This window comes from Lagopus muta, chromosome 8, assembly GCF_023343835.1.
Source record: "Lagopus muta isolate bLagMut1 chromosome 8, bLagMut1 primary, whole genome shotgun sequence".
Classification (NCBI taxonomy): domain Eukaryota; kingdom Metazoa; phylum Chordata; class Aves; order Galliformes; family Phasianidae; genus Lagopus; species Lagopus muta.
In genome coordinates, this window is record NC_064440.1 from 8,182,616 (window position 1) to 8,204,736 (window position 22,121).

Genomic DNA, 22,121 nt, shown 5'->3' on the forward strand with positions numbered 1-22,121 from the left:
CAATTTTCACTTTGGCTCTGTGAAAACTGGAGAAACAGCCTCTTATTAGAAATGTATTAATTAACATGATAATAAATATGATTTTACTTCATGGATAAAGGCGGCCCTCTTTTCTAAAAGAGTGAGAAGGACGTCAAACACTGCTTCACATGCTGAGGAACAGTGGAATTGATCAAAGCCAGACCCAGGCCATCCCAGGACCTTGCTGGGAAGCTGTGCACCCCACCAAAGTCAGTTTTCCTTTCCGTGACATTTCTTGCAGCCCGGAGTCACTAGCTGGGTAATTCTGAGGGCTGCAGTTCATTATTTTGCCTACGAGCTGCCCCTTTGGAGCCCTGTGTGCTGCAGCTGCCTGCCTTCCAGCATGCAAACCAGGCAATTAAAGGGAGCTCGGGTATGTCTACAAAAGCTGAAGTCAAAACTCTGACTGAAGGTTCACATAGTTAGCCTAGCCTGTGCTTAACACCGTGTTATTTATTCCCATGCTTTTCACGGTCAGCTTGGTTGTTTATCTGGTTGTTTTGCTCACTGTTTTCTTGGGAAATTCCTGCTCCTCTGAAGGTCACTTGAGGCTCTGACAAGAGACGCAGCACAGGTGGAGCCTCAGCCCCTCTCCAGTCCTATGTAAGCCCTACATTACCCCTTCTCTGCTGACATGGAAGGCAGAAATGACAAAGTGCAGAAGGAGAGGTATGAGCAGTGGGTGTTCCTGAGTCCAACAAGCCCTACGGAGCTGTGCATTGCCAAACGCTTGCCCTCTCTCTGCTGGATTCTTGACTAACTTCTGCACAGGAGTGGTAAGAAAAGTAAAGAGGGGGAGAGTGTGATATGTGAGTTATTTTCACAAGTTAGGGATGACCCCATAACTCATAAGTGGTGGAGCGGAGCCTGCAGAAAGGAATTTCAGGCCACCACTGACTGTGCTCATTTAATTTATTGCTTGATGCGTACTTCTCATCATCAGTGATGAGAAAGCTGGTTTTCTGTTTGAAGCTGATGCTTTCACTTGCTTGTTCTCAGGGAAGAGGCAGTCTCCTTCCCCCTTTTTCCCATGACTGCAAGATATGTCTTTGGGTAACGTGTTTTCAGGTGAGCTCTATGTGTGCTGTGTCGTCAGCTCCATGCAGCATCATAGACAGACTTCTCAGTGATAAAACAAATTGACAAGAATGTGTGCGACATGGCATCTGACTATCAGATGTTAGAGGAATGCAAAAGACATACCATCGTGAGGCATATAATTCAGTATGTGTGTGTGTGTCTGTATATATAGAACTAACAATTTATATTCTAATCATCACAATGCAATCACACTGCGAGTGCATTTTTGTTATTAATACTTACTCTTTGATGCATAAACAATCCCATTTGAAATTCCTGGTACCAACTGTGCTAATCTTTCACTGGAAAAACTTATTTGCAGAGGAGGAAGAATGAAAGGTAGGTAAGCGAAATGTATTTCAGCTGTTCAGAGTAACTGCAAAACTATCAGCATTAACGGTAAAAATATTTAATGAGTATTGCACCAGGCAGCAACAAAAGTAGTGAGATACAGAATTGCATTTGTTCTGTCACAGACATGACTGACATTTAATTATTGTCTATTTTTGTGCTGATAATCTCATTCTTATCTTTCGTTGTTAAATCCTTTAGAACCCCAAGAAAAATGAGATCAAGTGACAAAAATAAGATAATGAAAATTATATCTGGTAGGTAAGAGATGATTCAGGAGAGTAGGTTATTTTATGGGGGTGTATAAGCTCTATAAGTGATTGTGAATTAAATGTGTTGAGCTCACAGAAAATCTTTGGAAAAGAATGGCTGCTTGCAAGCTTAGCTGACTTCTTGGTTTCCATTGTGCAGTGCATGCCATATACAGTGATATAAGCTGACTAAAAACCTCAAAAGGTGGTCAACCCAAGTCTTGCTGGGAAAAAAATATGTCCAGCACGTTTCTCTTTTGCCAGTTTGTTCCCTTTGTGCTGTTGTGAAGCTTTTTGAAACTAGTTTGTCGCAGTGGCTGTAAAATCAGGACCTATTTTTATCATTCTTAGCTTTCAGCCATAAGAAGTCTTCCCAGTCTTTTGCCAAAAACTATATTGACTGCACAACCCGATCCAAGCTTTTGAGTCGCTGTATATGTCTGTTTGCAATATGTAACAGGAAAACGCTTGTAGCTGAAGTTTTAAATGAGATAGGAATTCTGTTGCAAAAATTAGATCACTTGTTATCAGAACAATGAGCTCTGATAAGGGAAAGTCAAAGAAAACACCATTTATTGGTCTTTTCCCGGATAACCTGTTAAATTTGATGAAAAATGACTTTGCAAGTTATATGGTGGTGAAAACAACAACAAGAGTTTAATTTTCTTTCCTGCCAACCTCTGAATGATGTAGTGGAAATCTGGAACATGCATGCTAAGGAAAAATGCTGACAAACAAAAGTGCCTAACTTACAAGCGTGCTAATTTCATGGAATAGGAACACGACTTATCTGAGCAAGCCTGGGATGACCACTTCAGAGTCTGTACTTCTGCCAGCATTTCTGCCAGCTATTGCACATGTGGGCTTTTTAAGTATTTAATGACAAAAATGTAACCAGGGCATAAACTTGGGAAGCTCTTTTCCCTCCTGTTGTAGGGATGTCTGAAACAACTCATGAAACAACTCTGAACTGGGAAATGGAGTTTATTCCCAATTCCATTACCCCCTGTCCATATAAGTACAAGCATAGGTCTTGAATATTCTGTCCAATAGTTTCTGACTTGGAAAATGATATCCATCACAGTGATAAAGTGTTTTGCAGATCCTGGATGAAAAATGGTGTGTGCATTCAAACAGCTGTTGTCTCTAGAACTTGTTTTTGAAGTATTATCAAGATACCTCTACTTGTACTAGAGGTGATTATTTACTGCGAAAGATAGATGTCACCAGCTATCAGACACACTGTATTTTCCATATCTTCCTGTAGCTTCTTCCATAACTAGAATTGTTCATTTTATGAAAATCAGTGCCATAGAATCACAGTATCTTTAAGTTGGAAAAGACCTCTAAAATCATCTAGTCCAACCATTGCTCCCCTCCTCCCCCCACCATGCCACTGAACACGTCCCTCAGTGCCACATGGTTCTTGAACACCTCCAGGGATGGTGATTCCACCACCTCTCTGGGCAGCTGTGCTGCTGCATCACCACTCTTTCACAGAATACTTTTTTCCTAATAACCAATCTGAACCTTCCCTGGCACAACTGAAGGCCATCAGCTCTCATTCTAAACTTTATTTCTAGAAAGAGTAACAAGAGAGCTGAATCTGTTAGCTGCTCTTCAGCAGGTGAATATGCAACATTTGAGGAATTCCCTTCACTTTCTTTTCTAGCTCTCCTAGACAGATAGCCTTCCCTGTATGGGGACTCCTGTGATACACTGCAGATCTCCTTTCTCTCCTTCACAATGGGCACCAGGCAGGGTTCTGGTATGTGTGGTCAGTCTGCACCAGGCAGTCAAGAGCTTCTAGATGAAATGCTTAAAGCTTTTTTTAGGCACACAAAGCTTCATATAAATAGATAGATTTGGACTAGTATAAATGTTCATTATCAACATACCACCATCAGGCAATATTTAGAGATGTGATTTGGTAATCTGTTAATATTTGTATGTTTACAAGTGCTAATATAACCTACATCAGCTGTGGTCTTGACAGAAGCTTGTTCGACTTTGCCATTTCCACATACAAAGGTCTAAATCTGAAAATTTGCATCCTTGATTTGGTGCACCAGAGTCCCCCTGAAGAATTTCTAGCTTTCTGACTTGAAAGTGGCAAAGAATAGCATTTCACAGAATCACAGAATTGTAGGGGTTGGAAGGGACCTCCAGAGATCATCGAGTCCAACCCCCCTGCCAAAGCAGGTTCCCTACAGCAGGTCGCACAGGTAGGCATCCAGGCAGGTCTTGAACGTCTCCAGAGAAGGAGACTCCACCACCTCCCTGGGCAGCCTGTTCCAGTGCTCCGTCACCCTCACTGTAAAGAAGTTCTTGCGCATGTTTGTGCGGAACTTCCTATGCTCCAGTTTCTGGCCGTTTCCCCTTGTCCTGTCTCCACTCACCACTGAAAAGAGTCCGGCCTCGCCATTCTGCCCCCCACACCTTAGATATTTATAGACCTGGATCAGGTCCCCTCTCAGTCTCCTTTTCTCAAGGCTGAACAGACCCAGTTCACTCAGCCTTTCCTCATAGGGGAGATGCTCCAGGCCCTTCACCATCTTCGTGGCCCTCCGCTGGACTCTTTCCAAGAGATCCTTGTCTTTTTTGTACTGGGAAGCCCAGAACTGGATGCAGTACTCCAGATGAGGCCTTACCAGGGCAGAGTAGAGGGGGAGGATTTAAGCTGTGTCTTGGTCTTATGCTTCTTTTGGTTGAGTTTCTTCTATCAGCCTTTCTGTTAGTGATAGAGAGAATTTAATCTGCCTCCTTGCTGCCTGACAAATCTAAATAAGCAGTTGGGCCTGTTTGTATCTTCTGTTACATTTGTATTCATACATTACACTGTGTATCATTCCTGGTAGGAGAGAGGGGAATCAAACCTCTTAGTTTGATTACACTCACTAGATGGAAACCTTCTTGAAAAATACAGAGACTACAACTGCAGTTTTAAAATAATTCACGTATTTTCATCTACAGTGTTACTAACCTTCATTGAAGCCCTGGACTGAATTAATAATGTTCTTTTCAAAATTCAGTGCAAACAGCAGCTGCAACAGTTGCTAACTGATTTGGGAATCTTTGAACATCCAGCTTCAGGCTCCGAAGTCACGGATAAGATTCAGAAGACACAATCAGTGCTTGGTGAAAAAAGTGTTGTCCTGTTGGTATACAGACCTTTTTGCAGGGGCAAAAGAGTGATGTATAAACACTGTCAATCTAAATTCATATGTTAAAAAAAAAAAAAAAAAAAAAAAAAAAAAAAAAAGAAAAATTGTACCAATTTAGATCATGACTTGGATCTAGAATCTATTGACCTTGCATGATACCCCCAGGAATCTTTCCCTTGATACCAGTGCCCTTTGAAGCTGTTATTTGACCAGTATCAAAGCAAGTATTCTTATATTATTTATACTGAATGGTTGATTGTGAATTTCAGTCCTTAAGATAAAATCTTAAATCTGTATTCTGTTCATAGTGGGGGGATAATGATTATAGTGCATAGATGCAGTCAAAACAATTTCCCAAAGATTATATGCTCATTTGGAAAAGCAGAGTCTGTCACAGACCATCTGCAGATAGTAAAGTGTCATGAAGACAGATTTAGTGGCTTGGTGGTTGTTCCCAGGGAGCTCCTTCTTCACAGAAATGGTAGCATGAGAAAAAGTGCTCAGATAATTGCTGGAACACTGAAGAATGAACATTTGTACCAGGATCAGAGCGCTGGCAGAAGCAGATGTTTCAGAGCAGGAGAGGTGACGACTGGGCTGCAGGACTTGGCCAGAGAAGAGGGCACGTTATTCAGCAGTCATCAGAGCCGAAGGGACTGAATTTGCTTTACTAGACATCAGTGCAAAAAATGAGCCACAACGATGGGTTACAGCTTGCTCTTGTGAGAATCTTTGACACATATGGTTCCCTACAACAAGCTATTTTTGCTTGTTGTAACACAGAAGTGGGGAAAGATTAATGGAAGCAAGCAGTTTAAATAGTTCCCAATATCTAGATAAAGGCTGCAGACAAAAACCTGTATCATGCATCTCTGCATCTTCAGTCTCACAGATGATGACACAGTGGCTTGGCAGGCAACTCTCAGGCTGCATTTTTGCTTCAGATGCTGGAAAACACCCGTTGCCTAGGTCCAAAGCTGGTCCTAAGTCCAGTGACCACTGTCCATTTCATCTGCTGGTCTTCTTTCCCTCTTTCTCAGTACCCTCTGTAGTTGGCAGCTCAGTGATGCTGCTTTTCTCAGCTTGTTCTGCTGAACATTCTTGGATTATTCTTCTAAGCAGTAACATGTGGCCTAACCAGTAAGCCAGGTAAGCCATGGCTTGGGGAAGAGCCATGACAACTGGCAAAATAAAGAGAAAAGGAATATCTCACAGGATGTTACATGGCTGCCTTTTTTTTTTTTTTTTTAACAGTGCTCCCATCGTTTTACATTTATGTTTTATTTACATAGCTCTTATTTGAGCTTAGCACAACGAGGGAGTCTCTGGAGTTTGGTTGGAGCCATAATGATATGCACAAAGAAAGAAAAAAAATCAATGTACGCTTCTCACTACTTACTCTTATAGTAGCTGTTATAGAAGCAGAGAGCTTTGCACTGTCAGGCAGCTAAGTTCAGCCTCAGGGGGAGCAGAAAGCAGCATTGAAAGCACAGGTGGAAATACGTCTGCTTGGTAGAACTGTTATGTGTCTGCAATGTGTTTGTTCTGAAGAACGCAGTATTTCTGCATGTGTTACATATTAAGGAAAAGTTTTCCAATCTGGAGCCCCTGAAGCCTTAATGCCTTAGACTGTAACCCAAAGATCTGATCTGAGAAATGTAGTCCTCTGTTACAGGCTTTGAGTGAGCCTGAAAACTGGTATGGTCAGATATGGCCACGGGGAGGTCAGTGCTGCCTGCTGGGGCCAGGGTCCAACCTGAAATTAGAGCTTTTCAGTCAGCCCAGCCCCAATAAAGATGCTTTAGTGTGTGTTTGGGAAAGCAGAGGAGGGGAGTAAACATACGAGCAAGTTCAAAGTTTGAATGACTTTCCTATCTCTTCTTATAAATAAGGGACAGATTTTTCTCATTCAGTCCAGGCTTATGAGAATATCACCGACACGAAAACAGACAGGCATATTATTTCACTCTCTATTGTTCCATATTCCACTGAATATGTAAAATGAAAAACAGGTGATTGAAGTGCATGTGTGTGTGTGCTTTTTTTTTTTTCTTTTTTTTTCCTTTTTGGGGGCAAAGAAACTTTTGATCTTCAGTCTGTACAGAAGCATCCCAACTTTAAAAAAGAGCACTGTCAGATTTATTATAGCACTGAAAAGAACAGATATTATGCTTACCATTACTCAGTGACCTCTTTAGGTTTGCCATCACGGTCTACGATTTATTGCCTTCTGTGTTTTAAATGCAAAAGGATATGTCCTGTTAATATTTCTGGGTCTGCTGTGAACCAATGACTTCCTGTTTGCTAGCACCACAGGTAAAGAAGACGCAAACCACAAGTGCCAGCACTATGTAATTTTTTTTGGTCCTGAGTCCTTAATTTCTCAGTCATCCAATGTGTTCTGTCAAAACGCAGCCTGAAAGTCTAGACCAAGAGATATCTATGATAGAAAGTGTACATCAGTATTTCAAGTCCTCTAAATTTATTCTAGCCATTTGACAGTTGCTTGGAGATACAATCTCAATTTTTTTGCAGTAGCCCCTTCAAGTGGATATTTATGGCAGATACAACTGTAATTATTTACCTGTAACAAAGTCCAGGTCTGCCTGCTCCAGGTGATACAGACAACAGAAGGACACAGAGAAAATATTAATCTTCCTTCTGTCTAGATTTTGACCTTTTGCACCCAGCTTTTAGCTCATTATGGAAATAGTGCCGTGTTTATTTTTTGTTGTTGTTGTTGTTTACCATTTTTGCTTTCTTATTCCGTGAGTGCATCAGTTATCAATATCAGTGACTAAATTGCAGTTGACAGGCAGAGTTCCCCAGACTTACGTTTTGCCTCTTACAGACTTGCCTTATAAAATGCTGAAGTCACGCGGGACCATTCATGCGAGTTACAGTGACTTCTGAGTGAGAAAGTTGCACATTTTGGGACATGGAGTTTTGACGAGCGTAACTCCGATTTACATAGAAATAGTTTATTTGAATAAAAAGGAGAATAACAGAGAAAATAACTGAGCCACCAAAAATAAAAATAAAAATGGGAATCAGTACCTCATTTTGGTAAAGATGCTAACGCTGTGCATGCTTTTAAAGGGATAAATAGTTCCGTTTCAGCTGGGGCTATTTAGGCTCTCAGGAATGTGCTGAAGAAACTGCATGACTCAGAACCACAGCCACTAGTAGTGTATGTACATATATTTTCAATGCAACAGCAGTAAAACAGAATACTTTGTCCTCTGCATAATGTGCAGCAATAAGAGAATAATAGGAGCAACAAATTCTCATTTGCTTTTATTCCTTCAGTAGAAACACAGAGTGTTTGAATTGGCCGTGTTCCCATCGCGCTCATGTTGTTTGGTAGGCAGAAAGCCCCGGCTGGGCTCAGTGCCATCTTGATGTGCCTCCACGTGGCTTGGCAGGACCAGGCACCCAGCACTGCTCACAGAGTGCTCTGCCCAGGGTTTCCAGCACCGTGTGTTAAATGCACCACACCAAATCTCCCATATGAATCATTTCATAACATGGCAGCTATAGAAAACAGTACTTGCAAAAGCATTGCTAAGAAGAGGTTTTAATTACGAGCCGTATTTTTTCCTTCATGTGTGTCAACTGAAAATGTATTTCTTTTCACTGGTGAGCTGTTGGTTGTTGTTTTTAATATGAAATAGTTTCACCTTTGGCCTGCTTACAGTTAATTAAGTTCTGATGTGTTTTTCCGTATTATCTGTAATTTGATCAGCCCCCTTTACATAATTTCTAATAATTTGCATTCTCATATTTTTCTGTGAAAGTTCAGTGATACTGACAGAATAAATCATATGAAAGCTTACTAAGAACTGGCACCACTTAGGTCAGTAATCCAAGTTCAGTTGAACACTCAAGTTACATTTGAAACGTGAAAATATTCATGTGAACAATAATATGTTGTAATTCTGTCTAAAATCACTGTTCAGATACATTGAGCCTAATCTTTGGGTTTTGTCTGTATCTACTACATCTTTCTTTAGTTGTATTTCTCAGATCCTTACACCTTCTTGCATCTACTTACTTTTGGAAGCAAGAAAACAGAAGGCAACGCAGTTGCTTGATGGATGAGTTGTGTCCATTACTCCATTACACCACATCCTTTAGAAGGAACTGCCACTTTTTTCTTTTTTTTCTCCCCCTTTTTACAATGGGATTCTTCAAAGTTCTTGATAATGTGTAATACATTCACCATCCACTAGGTTCTGTGCAGGACTACTGAGAACTGAGTCCTCTGCTGCTTACTTCACTGAAAATGTCATTTAGAGTAAAAAGAAGCTGTCTTACAGCAAAGACTTTTAACGCACAGTAGTCTCAAGGCATATAGGTTTATATTTATGTAAGTTTGCAAAGAAACTTGTTCCTGTCAATATTCAGTACGTGCAGCTTTCAAAGTGCTGCTTTTCATTGCATCTGCTGTCATCGTGTCTTACAACTGGAAACTGGGCTATTTTCCAATAAAAGGCCCTGCTCCCCACAGCTCCAATAACCTGCTCAGGACTTTAGATGAGCAGGACTTTTGTGGCTGCCCACCATGGGATTTGCAGGAATTGCAGATGTGGCCCTATAGTGAAGTCACCAAACTGAGCTGCTTTGCAGAAGTCATACCAGTCTGCAACGGGGTTTTGGAAACCCCACTGTCTTTCCCACCATTGTTACAAGCCACCAATCTGCATGACTCCCACATCTGTGTGTGTGATATTTGCTCCTCAGTGCACTTAGAAAAATAAACACATTTGATTCCAGTGCCTTGGCTATCAAACATAATGGCTCTCCTGAGTGCAGAGGATGATGATCCAGTGCAGGCAGTGTTCCCATACTGTGATCACCCCTACGTTACCAGCTGCAGTGTGATATGGAATTTCATTCCCTTTCTGGTATGCAGCTTCAATTCTTGAAAGCTATGATGAGATGTTCATCTTTGCTGAACTCGTTTCAGCAATGTGTCCACTGCTTTGAACAATTTGACACACAGCGATGCTTTTTACAAGTTGATTTTTGTTGCTTTCTTTTGGTTGACATGATTCACTTGTCAGACTACGTACTCGGGTTTTCATCGCCTCTTCCCTAGTGGAGATTGCATATCTTCATTTTGGCAGCTTCTGGATTCCATCTCAAAATGTAACTTCTGTACTTCGTTCCTTCAGTGCAGGAATCTCCAGAGATGATTTTTATTGCTGTTTTGGTGGGGGGAGGTTAGTGATTTGGCAACAGCCTTGCAGCTGTGACCCAAAACTTCCTATTTTGCTCTTTATTTTTATAATAACGTGTATTATTATAGTATCCAGAAGCCCAGTTTCCAGTTGTAAGACATGATGACAGCAGATGCAATGAAAAGCAGCACTTTGAAAGCTGCACGTACTGAATATTGACAGGAACAAGTTTCTTTGCAAACTTACATAAAGCTTGTTAAAATACACTAAAGTAAAAAAAAAAAAAAAAGTACATATTTAAAGTGAATGTGAGACAGTTGGTATCTAAGTCTACAGGTTGTGGGTGGCATCAGGAAACTAGAGGAAATTTGGTGATTCATTTGATCTCACATATTTTGACTTAGTGCAAAAGAAATTGTTGAACATACCTCAAAAGCAAAGCAAAAGCAGAATCTGACTGCATTTTCATGATCCTGAATTGTATGTAGACTGATGGAAATATGGGCTGAAGTGCCATTAGGGTTTATTCCTCTAAGTATCATATCAGATAGAATTTAATCCCATTATTCTTCCATTGAAACCAGTCACTTGAGCCTGATGAACACAATTTTTTTTTTGTAAAATTTTTGCAGGAAGGAACAGAGTTTTGTTTTGTAGATATCAAGAAATGTAGAGTCCCTCAGTTCTCCTGGCTCTCACTGACAGGAAGATTTGCCTGTTTATCTTTCTTTTTATAATACCAATTAAGATAAAAGTTAATATAAAGATCAGTTAATCATTGATCTTTCATATGTCTTTCTATGGTAAATTAGGAATCCTGAGATTCCCAGATATTTTAGATATTACAATTAAATGATTAGTTAATCGTCAAACAATATAGTCTGTCATTCAGCATTTTTTTCCAGGCTTTAATACTTTCTCATACTCCTTCTATAATCAGTTTATTTTCCAGCATCCTTTGAAAAATGTGGGCACCAGAGCTCAAGGCTCTAGAGGCACAAGGCAGTATTTCATAGGTGATATTGCAATATCTTTCTCATAAAAGAGTTTTACTGCTGCATTTAAGAAATCAAGTCACTGTAAAGAGGCATGCCCCTCCCTCTGTATGAGCTAGCTTATTCACCCAAAGATTGCCCTAGCCCTCTGTGCCACAGGATTGAATTAGAAGCTCAGGTTGAACTCCTTATGTGTTATTTATTACCCAAGAAACTTCTCAGAATCTCCACTTTCCCCAGCACAGGTCCCTATTACTGCAAGCACAGCCTTTATTTCTTGTCCTCAAATCTCTGTCTTTGGTTCTGTCGATGTCTGTTTTGCTGGGATTTCCTAGTTTGCGTGATTCCTTCCAGTGACTACCTTCTCATTAACATTTTCTATTCCACCAATCTTTGCATAATCTATGCAGTTCATTGGCAAATAGTTTTTGCTTCTATTTTCACTACCTCAATGAAAAGAGGATACAATTAATGCTAGAATGGATTCATGTGAAACCCCATAAAATAATCTTGTTTGATGGTAGCTAAGTATTATTTCTTAGAATTTAATTAGAATTAAATATGAATTTAATTAGAATTAAATATGTCTTCCTTTCTAAGTCAGAGAAAATCAGTGATATACTGTGCTCAACTTCTAGTCCTTCCAGGTGCTGCTACTAAGAGATTCCTCTCAGCAATTTTATCATATATAGCATAAGAGCATGCTATATGCTTTTGTTGCCAATGAGACGTGAGATGTTTATTCAACAATTTCAGGTGAATTTAGTAATCCCCAGTTGCAGCAAGTTCCCTGGAAGGATCTCATTGCATCAGGAGGTATTTCCTGCTATGAGTCAGACATATCTCTTAGACAGCATGAGCACGCTATGCTCTGGTGTTAAGAGGATGTGCCATTTTTACAGCTGTAGAAGGAATTTGTTTTTTGAACCTCAGCTTGCTATAATGAACTTACTTGAATATGTCCTGGTGAACTCTATCACATAATCAAATTATAACAGCAGTTATCATAAACAGCATACCCTGATTTTCTATGTCAGCCAACTCCTCCTGTGGTTGAGGCAAGTCCTTTTTGAGTTTATAATGCAGTGTTTTGTTCAGAGAAGGGGTCTGTACAGAATGAATCTCAGCACTAGACCTTGTAGTCATGGCATGTGCATGATCAGGTCTGGAAAGTGTCAGGCAGGACACCAAATTACTAAGTCACATTCAGGACATGCCCACCATCCTCCACAAACTCAGGGACATCCAAAGTTTGGTAGGTTTGATGCAGGCTTATCTTTATTATTAATGTTACTATGGGAGATTTTTATCTCTATATTATATGGTTTATCCTCTACTAATACAGTGTCCTCCCACATACTCTTTAAAATTCATAGTGACAAAAAGTCTCCTGTAGTCTTCATTACATCATCCTAACCATCCATAGAAATCTACTTTCTTTAGGACTTTATCTGGTTATAATTATTATCATATGGTCATTCATTTTCTTTTATTTTTTCTCTGGGTGTATTTATTCATTTGTTTCTTTCAACTCTTTTGTTATGCAGTTATGCAGAGGAAGAAAAAGAGGTCTTGAACTGCGGACTGTAGAACAGACATGCTGAAATAATGAACCATCTCAATCAGGCGGGAGTTCATAATGGTGGAACAGGGAAAGGAATCTGAATTTTTATCTCAAGTCCTGGAGCTGTGATGAGAATGACTCACTATAGCTTGGGTCAGTAGACATGGGCTGGTTGTGTAATGATTGTTTTTTTTCTCTCTAAAAGATTTCCATGCATTTCATCAAAACAGTGGATTTTTAGCTGGCCCACCTAATATTGTCACATGAAGCGCTTATGCCAAATAGATGCGTAAAGTGGGATAAGCCACAGGCAAAAAATCCAAGTGGGGAGCAACTGGCCATATATATACAGTCTTGCCTTCTGAAAAGGCGTACAGCACATCCTTGAGGGAAAACAAATAGAGACAAAGAGTAAACAACTATTTGGCTTTATCAGATATCTGTTTCAGTTGGTATGGACTATTATCAGTAACAAACTGAAGGAAAAGGGAAGCTTAGGCAAATAAGCTGAAAATGTGGAGATAGTTCATTAACGATCACAAGAGAAGCCCAGTCTTCTCTGTACCACATAAAGTGCCATAGAGAGGACTTTGGGCTTTTTCTCATGGGTACTGTAATATTTTTAAGTAGCTGTGCCTACTTTGCTTATATATTACCTCTTTTCACATTTAACATCTATGATGTTCAGATTTGCAGAGGCGTCTGACATTTCTCTGGTCAAAACCCAGCTACTGTCCTCGTGCTGTGCTATGAGCTTCACATTCAAAGCCAGAATCAGGCCTGAAATTGCTCCTTAGAGAATAATGGAGTAGCTGAGTCAGGATTAGGATAGGTTTTGTTGCTTTTTGTTCTGATAAAGATTTTTGTAATGCAAACAGTGTGAAAGAGTCTGAGGCTGATTGTCTCTACCTTTAATTGCTTAGGCTAATGAGAAAGAAAACCAACCCTGAACCAGTACATTAGTCAAGATATTTGATGGTTTCAATCTGGTTCTAAAGAATATTTAAAATCCTTGGCTAAAAACCACTGGAATCAAACAGGTTTCCTTGATGAAGACTTCTCTGGATTTTAGTCCAAATATAGCTTCCCAGCAAAGACCACAGGCACGCAGTTAAATTGCAGCATGGAAGCAGTTCTACAGGCATATTTTCGCCTTTACGAGAAGGGCAAAAAGAGTTGTTCACATGCTAATAATGAAAGTCTTACTTGTCTGGAGTGGCTTGAGAAGAGGGGTGGTTGGTTTTGTATTTGCTAAATCAAGACTTGATGCCCTCTTTTTGAGGAACTCGTAGCAGAATTTGGCCTGATATATTCAAATGTTTCTTCCAAACATCTTCCAATTTCTTCATTTTTTTCCAGGAGCCCCTGTTGAAACTGGATAAAAGGATTCCAATTTTAATAGTTTATATTGGTATTGAATATTTACTGCAGGCAACTCAACACATAGCCATCTCAGCAGAGAAAACCACTTTTCATGCAATGGATTACTAAAGTGGAAGAAAGAAAAAAGTTAGTGCAACTGTCCTTTCTAAAATTACCAACAAACTGGTAAAAAAATATAACAGACCAGTCTGTTGTTACATATCAAAAGGAATAACAGAATTGTTCTCCATTAACAACTAGGAAATGGACTTAAACGTGCTCCTGTGCTAAAATGCTACTCTGTGAAAAATGGCATTGTAGGGTGCTCCTTTGACTCAGATCAAATTTGCTCATTTTAATGGCGAAAAGATTATTTTTCTACCCAGCAACTCTGCCAACTAATCCTGCATGTGAAAGTTGAGCTGCTCTCTGTCTGATTCACACTTCATCACCTGTAGTAAGGACTGGGCAGCTGGAGCAGACATTTGTTGATGATGGAAGAGAGTTCCACTCCCTTTCCATTAGCTGGGCTGCACTATGCTAAGTACAGTAGTAAAACCATATTTTTATCAGGAAATTCAGTAGGTATGGCATAATTTAAATGAGTATCCACAATGAATGGGTCTGTTGAGTCAATATTTTACTAACTACAGCTGCATGTTCATGCAAATACAAAGAGTAATGCTAGCAATGGGTATAAATGAACTAAAGTATCTAGACAACAGTTCTCTCAGTTCTCTTCTGAGCTCCAATATACGCACAGATAAATGGCACTGAAAGCAGTGGGAACCATCCTGTGTTCTGATTCATGAAACAGATACATGGTGACAACCAGGCAGTCACCTCCTGAAATCAGTCCACAATTAATTTCCACTGGAAAGGGTCCCACTGAGCTCACTCAGCCTGGGTCAAACCCCAAATGGAAGCAATTAATCATCAGACCAAGGGTCAGCTTTACAGCTGCGCAAGACTTAACTTTCACTCTAGCATTCAAGTTTTCCAGAATTTACCTTGTGCTGAGCTGGAAGCAAAAGGCTGGATTTCATTCAAGCTCAAACACGTTTCTTTCATCACTTAGGCACAAACCACTTTCAGCACTTGGGCACAAATTGTAGGGTGATAGGAAACTGATTACCAAGCTTTTCAGTGTCTGGACTGGTGATCCTAACAATACACATACACAAGCCACATGAATCTGGGTTCAAGAAAATGAAGCTGAAACTGATGAAAAAGCTCTGAAGATAGGCTAAACTCTTCAAATTGCAGCTGGAATATAGCTGGAATAGCAAAGGAAGTGGATGTGATTGAGACCTTCACATTTAGGCAAGGATAAGGATCACGAAATAGATTACAGATGGATAACAGTTCTTTAATTTAAAGTTTAAATGATTAGACTGATCCCAGTCCAGACTTTGGTCCATAGCTTGTTTTTTAAATAGACCTGCATAGTAGTTATAGGTTCTAACCTTGTTTTGATTTGTTCTCAAATATGCATTACTATATTTGCAAATATTCTGTGTTGCTCCTTTCTGAATATTCCCAAGTATCACACAAAAGTAATACAAAAGAAAGAAAGAAAGAAAAATTAGGTATAGACGCATTACATTTCATTGAAAGACAACTCAATTTTTTCAATTTCATAATATTTTACAGTAACACATATGGATACCAGCCACATGTGGAAATCCCTCGTGCTGTACAAATTCCCTATGAGCTTACTGACTTTCTAAATTTCTGTAAGAATCCCACCAATTTTTGAACACTTCAACAACTTTCTCCAGATGAATAGACCTACATTCTAGAGTGACACAATTTATATGTGTGAAGTTACAGAAGGATTTAAGAGACCACAAGTTGAAATCTTCTATTGAAAAGGAGGAAAAGCAAATGGAAATACAAGCTACAATGGAAGAACACTATGCACTTGTTATTTACAGATGTCACTTGGGATATTTCCTCATGTTTTGGCTTAAGAGAATTTGCTTCTTTAAGGACGTGGACTCCAGAATAACGAGTCTACTTCAGCAGTGAGTTTAATGTCTGCCTCATTCAAACACATGAGTTCATCCTAATGGCCTTTCTTTATGGTTGTTTTTTTTTTTCTTTTTTTTTCTTTTTTTTGGGGGGGGCTAGAGGGGGAAGGGGAGGAGGGTGTTCTTAGTTTGTTTTTTAAGCATTTTCCCATGCCAGTGTTTGGATGAACTGTATTTTCTACAGACTGGACACTGTCACTGTCACATTTTAGTTTAAGCAAAGCAACAGTGAACTTGATTCATAACACAGTTGTGGCTTGTACTACCTAATGTGTTCTTAAAAGACCAGGTTGAGGTATTTTTCTTTCCAAAATGCTGTATAAGATTTTTATCTTAACAGTGTCCCTTATAATCAAAGGCCTTGATTAGAGGCTCCTTCATGAAAGACCAGTAGCCTCTGCAATTAAACATATGATACTTCCGCTTCTGTTCCAGTTTAGACGTTTTTCCTTAGGAGACATCCTTATCTGATACTAGTTTGAAGGATAGCAACTTGTCATTGTTCTTCTCCCCCTTTGCACTCTCAACAGTTCCTTTCCCCAGTCTCCCTGCCCATTCATTGAAGGAGTTTTTGATAATACTTTATATGAGTCTCTGACTGACTATTTGGAAAAACATGTGAAAACATGTTGATGTTTGTTTGACAATTAGAGGCACAAAAAGATAATCATCAAGAGGAAATGTCAAAGAATCACAGACTCTGAGCTAGCATGTAAACAATGTAAAGATGGTTTGGGGAGTAAATCGAGCCCTTTTGGCATGGCTCAGTGGGCAAGTGACATTGTGTGAATCTGTACTATCTGCACAGGGGTACTTCAGTATATATGGGATTAGTCCTTATAGATGAGGACTGAATTTAGAGCCTATACAAAAGCAGTACAAATCCCATATGTGACAATGGGCAGGCTTTTAGAACCACTCCCAAGAGCAGCTAACAGCAAAACACTATGTGTTGAGCCTGTGTGAGTTGCTTGGGATGGAGAAAAGAAAGAGGGAGAAGAGGAGAGAAAAAGGTGATTCACTCTATAAAAAGCCTGCAGCCTGATTTTATGTTTAGCAGAACTGGTGTTCATTTTGTTCTAAATGTTGATTGCTCTTATTGGAGAATGGATGCAGTGCTGTTGTCCTACCAGGCTTTGTCTTCACATAAGTTAAGGGCATATAAATGTATATATTAATCAATATAGATGTGTGTGTATGTGTGTGCATAGAGAGACCTAGCCACTGCTGGAAAATTATTCACTGGGCTTAGTGATGCGGACTCACAGAGGCATCTAGTGCAGCAAAGTCTGTACTTCTCTTTGTCTTTGGGGAAACCTAGAGATTTCAATACTAATCTGTAAAATTTAGCTCTTAGGTGTCAGAGAATCTGTCTCTGCCATAGCTGCACAGTACTCTGGGCTGGCTGAGATACCTGGAGCTGATGGTGCCTGAGTTTGTACAGCTGACAAGTGCTGAAATCATATTGTCAGCAAAAACCCCCAGTGCTGTGTTTTGCTCTTCCGTTTGTCTCAGTGAGGCTCACCGTGAACATCACAGTTTGCTGCAGAGCTGTCAGCTGGTGAAGCACCCAGACAGTATGCTAATAGTAAAGTTTAAAAAACTGCTAAGCAAACCAAAACTAAATTCTTTGTGTAACTGGACTAATGGAAGAGGCGGCCCTGTGGATTCATTCAATTCAACGGCTGCACTTTCATTGACCGAGCGGAGCCAGAATTGCACTGCAATGCAGGGCTGGCCCCTTAATTATACTGGTTGTTATAAACCAAGTTCTGACTTGCATGCAGATTCCTGCAGTGATATGGAATAGGGATGCACCCATACAGTGTTCGTAGCAGGATATGGCCCAGAATTTCTGCACATTTTTCTAATGCAAGATTAGTAGCCTGGAGCTGACTGAGCAAACACAGACCATGAGATGCATCTGCCTGGCCCACAGCTTTGCGCTAGTTTAGCTATAACAGCTGTAGGCACTAGTGGGAGGAAAATAGGCATACTGGTGACCAGCCACGTGGAGCTGCTCCCACTGCCCCTACACAGCCTGGGAACATGGCTTCAAATCCTGCATCAAACTTCAGAACAATGATCATTTCCATTACTGATTTAAAATATCTGGTGGCAATTTATTTGCAAAGAATGATGATGCAACATGTCTGTATTTCAGAAATGGTGGTCAGTGTCCAAATTCAGAGAGAGAGAAAATGACAGCAGACACGAAAGAAAGTCTGTTTTGATTATGACATTCAATAAGCCTCATTGGTTCAGAGTGTCCAGTATCTACACTGCTAAACGTAATGATCATGAGTGAAACCTCTTTCCCTGACCCATAATAAACTGCATTTTGAGGAAGATGAATTCCTTTGTCTTTCCTATCTTGGTCAAAAGGATCATATCAACCTCTTTTGCAGAAGTTCAACAAAGGAAATGGCACATTTTACATAAAATAAAATAAAAACGTGCAAGGCCTGTTTTATGGTCTTTTGGTAAAAATCAGCCTGAAAAGATGCAGTAAATTTCTACCAACATAAGCCAGAGGGATTTTTTTAAGAACAGCCATTGTTAAATCTTCATTTTTCAGTAGACCATTAAATATCTTACAAAATACAACTTCCAATTTCTACATTGTTGAACCAATGACTTTTACAAGTCTAAACTGGCTGTCTCTTCTTTGCATTGGTAACTTGCCACTCACAGGAGCACTTTTACTTGAGGTGCATGAGTAGCTGTTTGTCGTGGCAGTTTGAGAGTCGTGATCAGCTCCAGGAAGGAGAGTAGCCTGTCCGAGAACAAATGAGGGAATTTAGCAATATGTATAAGTCCTTCCCATGCTGCCTACTGAAACAAGCAGATCTATAGTCAATTTATTGAGCATAAATTACTGCCAACCTTCGCTAAAATAATTTATACTCCTGAGCCACTTCAGACAGGAAGGCAATAGGGAACTGTCAGGATACATGAGGTTTTATATAGAGATGAACGAATAGCTCATTATTCAAAGTCAAATGATATTCATATTTAGGGGTCAGAGAATTTGGGAAATGTTTAGACCCTCACCTGAGATTACTGTATGAATCTTCTTTCCCCTTAAGTTCTTCTCAAAATAAGTACTGGCTTTTCCAATCCTGTCGCTTAACCAGAATAGTTAACTCAAGCAACTGTTGGATGGGGAAAAATTTTAACAGTAAAGGAGAAGAAAAATGAACAGAGGGACTCAATGGTGTAGGATTAAGGAAATGAGTGAAAAGAAGATGGGAAAAGAAGAATGACAAGATATGGAGATGAGCTGAAAATGTGGTGGAAAGAAACAGAGATAAACAGCCTCTCAAAAAGAAAATTATAACACAGTGTTAGTTTTTGGAAAGTCAGTGTCCATTTTCTTGTTTTAAATTATTGGAAAAGGTTTGAGCAATGTAATACAAAATGTTCTTCTGCACTGCTCTGTGTATCAGCATGAAAAGCTCAGGCATTAGGAAGCAGAGTGACATCTTTGCCATCTCTTTTTCAGTTTATCTTACTATCACAAAGATTAACTTCTCAAGCAGTTACAAACCAGCTTCGTTTATAACTAAGTAAATCCAGCTGTGCTTTAAATTGTTTAAATCCTGGTTCTTTGGAGCAGAGGAATCTCAGTAGAAAATTGGCCTGTTTCTGTGTTTCAGGCTCTGGCTTTCCAATCTGCTGCAGGTTTTGTTGAGCACTGTTTACCCCTTGGCGGCCCTGTGCCAGCTCTCCTTGAATGCAGACTGAGTTCTGGTGGAGAAAGAAGGACCTGTCTCTTTGTCCCTTTCTCACTCTACCCCACTGCAGCTGCACATGGGGCACACTGCAGACAGCAAAAACAATTCTCACTCCCCAAGACTGGAAACAAGAGGGGAAAATATTTGTGAGTGAGGCAAAAAATACCAAAATGCAAACAATAATTTTCTCTCTTATATATCTTAATTCCAAGGAAATATTAATGTTCTGAAAACTCAAGTGGCATAGTCACATAGAAAGTTCAGAGTATGTTTCAGTCCAAACTTCCCTAGTGCTGTTAATTCCCCAATCAGCCATTATGTTAGTTTACTAAGTCATCTGTACTCACCTATAGATCCTTCACTTCATTACTCCCTGGCCAAAATCTCTTCCGAAGTCTCTTCTGACAGATTTATATTCTGAGCATCAGACAGGAATGTGGTTCTCTGTTTTTCCTTTACCTATACTACATAAACATGTCCAGGTTGCTGCTCCTAGGGCTCGTCTGAAACAGCTGACATGCTGGATCTGAGGCTAAGCAGCACAGTTATCTACAGGGATGCCCCTCAGTTCTCCAGCTCCCTGCATCTCCTGCCACAGATCTGATTTCTCAGGGCTTCGCTTCAAGGCTTGTCTCTGTTTCTGGACTGGTTCCTTGACTGCAAGGTCTGTGGTGAAGGGAAGCCACAATGGGGAAACTCTTCGTAGGAATGCTAAGGTCCATTTGATTTGAAAATTTGACTACAGTGCATCATCAATTCATTTGGGTGGAATTTCTATGGTGCAAGTTATTTCAGTTTGCTCTATGAATTGATTCAAATGTTATGGGTACACATTTTACAAATCAGTTTCTCATATCACACAGGAATGACTGCACAAAACCCAGCTCTCCACCTGTGGTCTGGCAACTGTGACTTTTCGTGGCCCTTACCCCTTTTACCCCAAGATGGAGCATTCACAAGTACTGCTTTAAGGATATAAGTTTTTTCCTTTCATAGATCAGTCTTCCTGTCTCTAGAGAACAACAGCCATGAGAATTTATATTAAATGAAACTAATTAGCTAAAGGTTGCATCAAAACTCTCACAAAGACCTACTGAGATCAGATTCCTTTCCTGCTACTATCTCCCCTGCAGATCCCCAAACAACAGAAGGCATTGAGGAGACAATTGTACGGATGCAGGTATGAGACCCGCTCCAGCGATGAGGGCTGTTTCAGTGGTACAAGCATTAGAAGCAGAAGGAAGGGGAAAAAAAAAAACATTATTCTCAGCTGTTGTCTGAAAATACCTTCAACATCCCTTTTGCAGAACTCTATTAATACCAAATCAAGGTTCCACAGCCCTACAATGGGCTGGGAATGGTGCAGTCATCTCCTTAGCTTTGTCTGACTATGTGGTTTGGAACTTTAGGGTATCACTTCCCTGGAAGCATTATTTCAGTCCAAGCCTTCAGGCTGACTTAAGCTTAAACAGAGATTGTCAGTCTCACCTGGTATTCTTGCTCTCCCAGAAGGGGCAGGAGCACATTGCACAGACGTTGCCATTGATCTTTACACGAGGGATGCCAGTTGCCCATGGATGGCACTGCAATACATGTTTTCAGTCTGCCAAGGTCTGCAACAAAAGTTTCATGTCTGGCACACTGGAGACTGACCTATGCAAATAGAAGACTGTCAGACTCAAACCAGCCTAGAAGACAATTGCTATATGTATCTGGCTAATTGGTAGTCAGTTGAGATTATTAATTTCATACCAGCCACCAAGAAGCCAGAAGATGGTAACAATTCTTTCTATCCAGTTTCGTTTGCTGGTATAAATAGGTACAATGCTACTGAAAGTATCAGCTTGTTGGATGTGACTCACCTCGATTCAGGCTTTAAGTCAGAGGGTGGGGAGTGATGTTGTGTTACCCCTCATCGTTGTGATGGACATAAATCACAACTGTAGGCTTCTGAAGTATTCAGTCAGGAAAATGAACCTGTAATATTCACACATGAGGACACAAAACATTCTTGTCTCAACTACTTTTATTCCATTTACATTCTCTTGAGGAGTAAAGCGTATTAAAAAGATGTTCATTGTGCACAGATTAATGCTAAGAGCAATAATTTGAAGATCCTAGTATACTCTAGAGGAAAGATTTTGTTTTCTAAGCCCAGAGATAGGGCATTTTTAGTTGCAATTCCTTAAAGAAAACCAGAGGGAAATGGGAGGATTTCTGTGCTGTGTATTAAGCACTACAGCAGGGTTTTTTAGCTTGATATTTTGAAGAAATATAGGTGAGCAAGGCAAGATAAATCACAGCAATTTGAGTTGTCATTTTGCTCTCCTATAGTGTTTGAATCTCTTCCATATTACCATAGATCTTCTCTCCTTGTGCC

The 22,121-nt window shown here is 40.0% G+C and overlaps 1 long non-coding RNA gene across 1 annotated transcript in view; it reads left to right on the top strand.

Annotated features, from left to right (window-relative positions):
• Window positions 1-607: 607 nt before the first annotated feature.
• The window catches only part of LOC125696735 (uncharacterized), a 111,404-nt gene continuing 89,890 nt past the window's right edge, over window positions 608-22,121 (top strand). Inside the window, exon 1 of the long non-coding RNA XR_007378488.1 lies at window positions 608-797. This is a non-coding gene — a long non-coding RNA (uncharacterized LOC125696735). The remainder of the gene's footprint in view (window positions 798-22,121) is intronic.